At 43.0% G+C, this 9990-nt stretch overlaps 1 pseudogene; it reads left to right on the top strand.

The window, feature by feature from the left end:
- The first annotated feature begins 6050 nt into the window (after positions 1-6050).
- Positions 6051-8381, top strand: LOC119924217 (annotated as a pseudogene).
- The last annotated feature ends 1609 nt before the right edge of the window (positions 8382-9990 follow it).

Genomic DNA, 9990 nt, shown 5'->3' with positions numbered 1-9990 from the left:
TCTCCCAAGTGCTTAGTGGCTTAGTGGATAAGAGCACAGGCCTGGGTGTCAGAAAGATTTGAGTTCTAATCCTGGCTCTGCCACTCGTCTTCAGTGTGACCTTGAGAAAGTCACTTAATTTATCTCTGCCTCAGTTACCTAATCTATAGAATGGGGATTAAGACTGTGACCCCCATTAGGGATATGGACCCTGTCCCATCTGAATAGTTTGTATCTACTCCAGAGCTTAAAACAGTGCTTAAAACACAGTAAGCACTTAACAAATGCCATCATTATTAGTGAGTGATCAATAAATGATGGATTGATTACTTGATTGCAGGGCCAGTCTAGTGTTGAGGAGAGACTCTAATTGAGGGTAGAAGGTGGTAAATTTGGAGTACTTAAATGAGTGGGGACCATTTGGTATGTTTGAGAGACCACTCTGCAATGCCTAGTCTCTAGTAAATTTCAATACTCATTTTTATTTGTTTTCTTTCCAATTTCTAGGTCTGAGTTGAGCAGGTTTAATGAAAATGACACTATGAAAATCAGTTTCGTACAAAATGGAGAGCACTTAATCCACTAGATGTGTTTGGGACAATGAATATAAATTAAAATGTCAAAATCACTTCAGCCTTCTCATATGGCTAAAATTTTACACTAATACCTCCAATAGGCAGAAAGCCTGGGAAGACAATGAAGACATATGGTGTTATGAGTATCATAATTAATAGGTCTTTCACTAGGAACATCTATAAAAAATTCACTCTAATTAAATAATCATAAAAATATTGATTACCTTGCACCCACACAGGCCTTAGTACAAAATAAGCACTAAATACTATTAATATTGTTGTCATTATTATTTTTGTTATTATTAAATGATGAATCAGTCATCAGGGACAGAGATAATTCAAAGTGGTACGATGGTACGATAGTATTTTATTGAGTGTTTATTGTGTAAAGAGCATTGTGCTAAGCACCTGGGAGAGTATATTATTATTATTAAGTACCATCGAGTCATTTCCAATTCATAGCGACTCCATGGATATACTTTCTCCAGAATGCCTTGTGCTCTGCCATAATCCGCAAGCTTTCTAATGGTTTTTCCATTGTCGTTGTTATGGCCTCTATCCATACAGCTGCTGGTCTGCCTTTTCTGCATTTTCCCTGGACTTTTCCTATCATAGTGTCTTCTCCAGATAATTAGTCCTCCTAATTATGTGTCCAAAATATGCTGATCTCAGTCGAGTCATTGGGCCTTCCAAAGACCACTTGGTTTTAATTTGCTCTAAAATCCATTTGTCTTTCAGGCAGTTCATGATATTCTAAAAAGCCTTCTCCAACACCACATTTCAAAAGAATCGATGTTCTTTCTGTCCTGTGTTTTCACTGTCTAGCTTTCAGATCCATACATTGTCACTGGAAATACCATAGAGTTGACAATTTGTATAATAGACACAATACCTGGCCTCAATTTAGTTGGAAGATACATCAGTACCACTTTCTGTTGTTTAGTTGCTCAAAGGACTCAGTTTTTCACCCCTATGCCTATCTTTGAAACACTGAAGCAAAATTCAGCTCTGTGACATCAGTGGAGATCCTTGTATATTGCTTGATAGATGACAGATGCTCTTTAGGTATCTGAATTTTGAAGCACTGTGCTTTTTCTGAAAAAAAAAATGACTAATCTTCTGTATGTCTCTTTAGGGATGTCCTTCAAAGGCACAGTTTTATTCATATGAATGCATGGCTATGGTTTGGGCAGTACAAAATATGTAAACCTGACAAACAGAACTAACTGTGTTCATTAAATCCCAAAACAACAACAGGAGGGGTAGGCTCGAAGTTTGAAGATAGTGCATATTAGCTCATTGTAGGCAGGGAATATGTCTTCCAATTCCAGTGTATTGTACTCCCCAAGTGGTAAGTACGGTAATGTGGACACAATAAGTGCTCAATAAATATCACTGTTTGATTAAAACTAAAGATAAGGAAAACTGCCTCATTTGGCAGTTGGTAACTACATGGGATTGCTAGAATATGTTGTGAAATCTGAAATGTGATATGGAAGGGAAAATTAGGAATATAGAGGAAAGAGTTAGGGAAATGTGGTAGTACACACTAAGTAATAGAGTGGGTACCATGGAGAACAGCCATTGGAGTGGCTTCTTAAGTGTCTTGCTGCCACTGTTGAAGACAATCTTCTCGAATGGGAAAGGAGAAGGTAACTCCATGGCAAACGGAGGACCTAGCAGTAGGTATTGAGTATGGAACAAACTATCTTCACCCTTATCCCTGGGTTTCCATATAAGATCAGACTACACAATAAAAGCTGAGCCCACACTATAAGCCCCTTGTGAGACATAGACTGCATCCAACCTGTGACTTGTATCTACCCCACGCTTAGTATGGTGGCTGGAATATAGTAAGTGCTTAATAAATGCCAATAAAGAAAAAAAAACAACAGCAACATGGCCTAGTGGAAAGAGCACTAGCCTGGGAGTCAGAAGGACCTGGCTTCTAATGCCAGCTCTGCCACTTGTCTTCTGTGTGACCTTGGACAAATCACTTCACCTCTCTGTGGCTCAGTTACCTCATCTGTAAAATGTGGATTGAGACTGCGAGCCTCAACTGGGACAGGGACTGTGTCCAACCCAGTTTGCTTGTATCTACCCCAGCATTTAGTACAGTGCCTGGCACACAGTAAGTGATTAATAAAATATCACAATTATTAACAACGACAGTGAGGAGATTCAGATGTTAATCCTGTCCCTATTTCAGTGTTTTTTCCCCACCAAAGTACTCATTAATATACAAGATATCATATAGGTAAACTTCATACTATATTAAGTCTGATTTCTAAGATTGGAAGGTTTTTTACTGAAATAATCTGAATGCAGAGCAGAGTTAAGACTCCTCCTCCACCCACAACATTCAGAATGAATAAGGGAGAAAAGAAGTCTGGACAGCATCCAAATAGGAGCTCTACAGAAAACTTGGAGAACATTACTGAAAGTGAAAAAATTGATCAGGGAAGAAGAGAAAAGGAAGAGACGAAGGCTGTCTGAATTCTGAGACTGTACTAAATTATCCCTTTCAGAATTGAATGTCAAAGTCACCACTCTCCCAAGTGGCAGAGTGCTATACTAACTGAGGGTGTGCGAGTTTGAGAAAACACATGCTGCCTAGGATGTTCACAAGAAGTAGATTGAAGGGAATAGGTAGTAGAGAGAGGAATAAGAATTGAGGGAAAGGACAGAATGAAAATCATGTAGAAAAATACACTAGTACAAATCATGCTGGTTTCCTTATCCCCTGTACAGGCAGCTTGGCCTAGTTGAAAGAGCATGGGCCTGAAAGTCAGAGAACAAGGGTTCTAATCCCAGCTCTGCTACTTGTCTGCTGTGCATCACTTAACAACTCTGGACTTCAGTTACTTCATCTGGAATATGGGAATTCATACTGTTAGCCCTACGTGGTATAGAGACTCGGCCCAACCCAATTATCTTGTACCTACTTCAGCACTTAGTACAGTCCCTGGAAAATAGTAAATGTTTAACAAATGTCATTAAAAAAGGAAAATGGCAAAGCAGGCCCAGAAAAACCACACAGCCACAATAATTACTATAACTTATATTTTTATACCGGAACAGTCAAGCACTGTTCTGAGATCTGGAGTAGATACAAGATGGGTTCCTGTCCCATGTAGGGCTTACAGTAGTGGCATGGCTTAGTAGATAGAGCATGGGCCTGGGAGTTAGAAGGTCATGGGTTCTAATCCCAGCTCTGCCTCATGTCAGATGTGGGCCTTGGGCAAATCACTTGACTTTTCTGGACCTCTGTTTCCTCATCTGTAGAATGGGGAATAAGAATGTGAGCCCTATGTGGGACGGGGACTGTGTCCAACACGACTACCTTGTAACTACCCCAGCCCTTAAAACAGTGTTTTGCACTTGGTAAGTACCATAATTATCATTATTAAGGAGTGGGGAGAACAGATATTGAATTCCCATTTTTCAGTTTTTAGTTCAGGAAACTGATGCACAGAGAAATTCAGTGACATTCCCTGGGTCACATAGAAAGTGAGCACCAGAGCCACTTCAATAACTTCAATATTAACTTTAGCTTCATTCATTTTCAGCCCACCTTTGAAGGCAGTCCAAAGAAACTGACAAAAGAATGGGAAACTTGTTTATAGTGCTTGGAATGATGGCTTTGAATTATTTCAGGAGATTTTAAGTAGATCCAGGACTCTGGGAAAGAAAGTAAAATATCAACAGGCTACTATGAATGAGGTGCAGTAAATTAGCATTAGCTAATTGTTCAATCTGTGGTAGATCCTCAAGTCAGTGTCTAAAACTGAATTCTCAAAAGGCCACAAGAGAACTGGCTTGTTCTGCTCTGGGGTGTCCCATTGTCATCAATAATGTTGGTTAGCTTCCAGGATCCAATCTCCAGGTTCCCAAAGTGAAACATGAAAATGTCTGCATTGTCCAGAAGAGCAGTATTCCAAATCAAAGAACTGACTGAATGCTTTCCTCTCCCCTGCCAGGTAGTACCCATTCAGATTTTGATGTTTCAAGCAACAGGAATGAATGTGAATTTCCCAGGATGAGAGGATCCTTTAATTCATATCTTCAGGTACATAGAGTGGAATCTTTGAACGTGGGACCACTGGGTTTCTCTTCTTGTGCCTGAACTCACCCTGGCTCCTTCTTCCTCCTGGTAGTGGGGGCGATAAAGGGAGTTGAGTATGTAGAAGGCATTGCCTCTATGGAGAAGCCGTGAGTTATGAATTAATAAATTTAATTATTTACTTATTTATGAATTAATAAATACCATTTAAAAATCTGATGACGGAAAAGAAAGCCTCCATATTGATGAAGGAGTCTGGTACCATTTTTTCTTCTGAAATATGTTTTAATCAGAGTCCACTGTTGAACTACAGTGCCTCAAAGACAAATGTTAAAGAGAATTAATGACTGACCAAGAGTAGGTCCCAAATTACATTGTCACCTCACCCAGCATTTCCAGTAGGCCTGAATGTTTTTTTATGGTATTTGTTAAGTGTTTACTATGTGCCAGGCACTGTTATAATTGCCCGGGTAAATACAAGTTTATCGCATTGGAAACAGACCCTGAGCCATGGGGCTCACAGTCTAAATTGGAGGGAGGAGGATTTAATCTCCGTTTTCCACTTGAGGTAAGAGAGGCATAGTGAAGTTAAGTGACTTGCCCAGGGTTGCATATTGTCCTCTCTATTTTAAATGGGTCTATGAAAAGCACCTTTCATTCTGCCTACTAATTCCACTGGTGAAGGTGAAAGTAGAAGGGACTTTCTAAAATTTTAGTCATTAAAGAAAATCCTTAGGAGATTTTACCGTGTGGGATAAAGCCCCTGGAAAAATACTCAGTATTGAGGAAATCATATACCTGAGGAGATTTCTAAGAAGGCAGGTTTTCTGAAATACCTCCTGTCTCTAAGTTTGGCTGAAACATCTTATAATCTTCCGTATTGTCGGGCTTAATTTCCCCATCTGTTCAGGGAACAAATATCTTTTTACTGGAAAAGGATGGAAGAAGACTCTTCCTTGAAACCTCGCCTTATCTAGTTTTCTTTTCTGTTAGTATCAGGTGCCTTCAAAACCATGGGCTTCTTGCTTCTACACAGGGCATCAAAACAGTTGATAATCGTATTTTGATGATAAGAAGCAGCATGGAGTAGTGGATAGAGCAGAGGCCTGGGAGTCAGAAGATCATGGGTTCTAATTCCGGCTCAGCCACTTGTCTGCTACGTGATCTTGGGCACATCACTTCATTTTCTGTGCCGAATTTCCTTATCTAGAAAATGGGGATTGAGACTGTGAGCCTCACATGGGATGGGTCTCTGTCCAACTCGATTTCCTTGTATCCACCTCACTGTTTATAAAGTACCTGGTACATAGTAGTGCTTAACAAATGCCATCATTATTATTCTATGCCTCAAGGGCAATATCTCAAATATGATTTTCATGTTCTCCTCCTAGGAAAGAATAAGAAGAAATTCTTGGAACATCCATCCCTGAAGAATGAATCAACGACTTGGTTTACCCACTTTCAAGTGCACCAGGGAACTGGAGAAAGAAAATTGCACTATGGTGACTGAATTCATTCTCCTAGGATTCTCGGATCACTCTGAACTGCTGCTCTTCCTCTTCCTGGTATTCTTAGTCATGTACAGTATCACAGCGGTGTGTAATCTGGGCATAATGCTTTTGATCAAGATCAGCTCCCAAGTCATACACCCATGTACTTTTTCCTCAGTCATCTGTCATTTGTGGATCTCTGCTAATCCACCACTATCGTGCCCAAGATGTTGACCAACATCTTAACACAGGACCATGTCATTTCCTACCCAGGATGTTCGGTACAGTTTTACTTGTTCTGCACTTGTGTGGTCACTAAGGTCATCTTGCTGGCACCGTGGCTCAGTGGAAAGAGCCTGGGCTTTGGAGTCAGAGGTCATGGGTTCAAATTCCGGCTCCACCAATTGTCAGCTGTGTGATTTTGGGCAAGTCATTTAACTTATCTGTGCCTCAGTTACCTCATCTGTAAAATGGGGATTAAGACTGTGAGCCCCACGTGGGACAACCTGATCACCTTGTAACCCCCCAGTGCTTAGAAAAGTGCTTTGCACATAGTAAACACTTAACAAATACTATTATTATTATTACTATTGTTGACGACTTACATTCGCTTTGTGGCCGTGTTACCATTGCTATATATGGTCACCATGTCCCCAAAACTGTATCCATTCATTCATTCAATCATATTTATTGAATGCTTACTGTGGGCAGAGCACTGTACTAAGCGCTTGGGAAGTACAAGTCAGCAACATATACAGACGGTCCCTACCCAACAACAGGCTCACAGTCTAGAAGGGGGAGACAGACAACAAAACAAAACATGTAGACAGGTATCAAAACCGTCAGAATAAATAGAATTATAGCTATATGCACATCATTAACAAAATAGAGTAGTAAATATGTACAAGTAAAATAAATAGAGTAATAAATTTGTACAAATATATTCAAATGCTGTGGGGAGGGGAAGGAGGTAGGGTTGGGGGGAATGGGAAGGAGGAGAGGAAAAAGGGGGCTCAGTCTGGGAAGTACTCCTGGAGGAGGTGAGCTCACAGTAGGGCTTTGAAGGTAGGAAGAGAGCTAGCTTGGCGGATGTGTGGAGGGAGGGCATTCCAGGCCAAGGGTAGGACGTGGGCCAGGGGTCGACGGTGGGACAGGCGAGAACGAGGCAAAGTGTGGAGGTTAGTGGCAGAGGAGTGCAGGGTGCGGGCTGTGCTGTAGAAGGAGAGAAGGGAGGTGACGTAAGAGTGGGCGAGGTTATGGGGAGCCTTGAAGCCGAGAGTGAGGAGTTTTTGCTTGATTCGTAGGTTTACAGGCAGCCCTTGGAGATTTTTGAGGAGGGGAGTGACATGCCCAGAGAGTTTCTGTACAAAGATAATCCGGGCAGCAGAATGAAGTGTAGACTGAAGTGGGGAGGAGACAGGAGGATGGGAGATCAGAGAGGAGGCTGATGTAGTAATCCAGTCAGGATAGGATGAGAGATTGAACCAGCAAGGTAGCCGTTTGGATAGAGAGGAACGGGCGGATCTTGGCGATGTTGTGGAGGTGAGACTGACAGGTTTTGGTGACGGATTGGCTGTGTGGGGTGAATGTGGTTGCGGGCTTATGAGACAGGACGGATAGTAGTGCCATCTAAAGTGATGGGAAAGTCATTGACAGGACAGGGTTTGGGAGGGAAGGTAAAGAGCTCAGTCTTGGACATACTGAGTTTTGGATGCCAGGCAGACATCCAGATGGAGATGTCCTGAAGGCAGGAGGATACACTAGCCTGGAGGGAGGGAGAGAGAGCAGGGACGGAGCTATAAACAGCAGGTGACTGGGTCATACTTTTGTGGCATGGTGTTCCACGATTCACACATGCTTAGCCCTTAAAGTATCTTTCTTCTATTCTAAAAACGTGAACCACATTTTCTGTAACCTACCCCCTCCTATCATTGTCCTGCTCTGAGGTAAGCCTGAACAAGCTGTTACTGCTCACGGTGGCCGGCTTTAATGATATCAGTACCATTTTGATCATTCTTATCGCTTATAGGTTCATCCTCAACACCATCCTGAGAATCCCTTCAGCTACGGGCAGGCGTCGAGCCTCGCGCCTGTGCCTCTCACTTCACAGCCATCACCGTCTTCTACAGGACCAGTTTCTTCATCTACTGCCGACCTCATACAGGCAAGACCATAGACACAGACAACGTGGCCCCTGTGTTGTACACCGTTATGATCCCCATGCTGAACCCCATGATATACAACCTGAGGAACAAAGATGCTCTGAGGAAGTGAATTGGATCACCCCTTTCTCCTCAACACGCTATCCAACCTTGGCTTCACAAGGTTGTGAAGCCAACTCCGTCCTCTCTTGCTTCTCCTGTTATATCTCCGGCCGTTCATTCTCAGTCTCCTAAAAAGGGCTCCTCCTCACCCTCCCATCCCCTTACTCTAGAGGTTCCTCAATGGTCAGGTTTTGGTCCCCTTCCGTTCTCTATCTACATTCACTCCCTTGGTGAACTCACTTGCTCCCATGTCTTCAGCTATCTTCTCTACGATGATGACACACAAATCTTCACCTCCGCCCCTGCTCTCTCTCCCTCCCTCCAGGCTCTTATCTCCTCCTGCCTTCAGGACATCTCCATCTGGATGTCTGCCCGCAATCTAAAACTCCATAAATCCAAGACTTACCCTTATCTTCCCTCCCAATCCCTGTCCTCTCCCTGATTTTCCCGTCACTGTTATCAGCACTGTCATCCTTTCCGTCTCACAAACCTGAAACCTTGCTGTTATCCTCGACTCCGCTCTCTCGTTCACCCGACACATCCAATCCATCACCAAACCCTGTTAGTCTCACCTCCACAACATCGTCAAGATCCGCCATTTCCTCAAACCGCTACCGTGCTGGTTCAATCTCTCATCCTATCCCCACTGGATTACTGCATCAGTCTCCTCTCTAATCTCCCATCCTCCTGTCTCTCCCCACTTCAGTTTATACTTCACTCTGCTGCCCAGATTACCTATGTACAGAAACGCTCTGGGCATGTCACTCCATCACGTCGCCCCCTCCTACTTCACCTCCCTTCTCCACTTCTACAGCCCAGCCTGCACCCTCCACTCCTCTGCCGCTAACCTCCTCACTGTGCCTCGTTCTCACCTGTCCCACCTTCGACCCTCAGCCCACGTCCTTCCCCTGGCCTGGTATGCCGTTCCTCCACACATGTGCCAAGCTAGCTCTCGTCTTCCCTTCAAAGCCCTACCGAGAGCTCATCTCCTCCAGAAGGCCTTCCCAGACTGAGCCTCCTTTTTTCTCTCCTCTTCCCCATCCCCCCACCCAGCTACTTACCCTCCCCATAGCACTTTTATATATTTGTACAGATTAACTACTCTATTTATTTTACTTGTACATATTTGCTATTCTATTCATTTTGTTAATGTTGTGCATATAGCTATAATTCTCTTTGTTCTGACGGTTTGGACACCTGTCTACATGTTTTGTTTTGTTGTATGGCTCCCCCTTCTAGACTGTAAGCACGTTGTTGGATAGGACCTGTCTCTATATTGTTGCTGACTTGTACTTCCCAAGCGTATAGTACAATGCTCTGCACAGAGTAAGCTCTCAATAAATACACTTGAATGAATGAATGAATGAACCAACTGAATTCCTAAGTCAAGCACCCAAACCAAGAAAACCTTTTCATTGTAGGTAGGACCATGGCCCAGTTCAAAGGGCATGGGTCTGGGAGTCAGAGAACCTGGGTTATAATCTCAACTCTGCACATTTAGCTGCTGTGACCGTGAGCAAGTCACTTAATTTAACTGTGCATCTGCAAAATGGTGATTCAGCTCCTGTTCTCCCTCTTCCGACTGTGAGCCCCATAATGAGACTTGATGATCTGTCCGG

The sequence above is a fragment of the Tachyglossus aculeatus genome, unplaced genomic scaffold, assembly GCF_015852505.1.
Source record: "Tachyglossus aculeatus isolate mTacAcu1 unplaced genomic scaffold, mTacAcu1.pri scaffold_88_arrow_ctg1, whole genome shotgun sequence".
Lineage (NCBI taxonomy): Eukaryota > Metazoa > Chordata > Mammalia > Monotremata > Tachyglossidae > Tachyglossus > Tachyglossus aculeatus.
The sequence above is the reverse complement of the archived record's forward strand: the minus strand, read 5'-3'. Positions and strand labels throughout refer to the sequence as shown.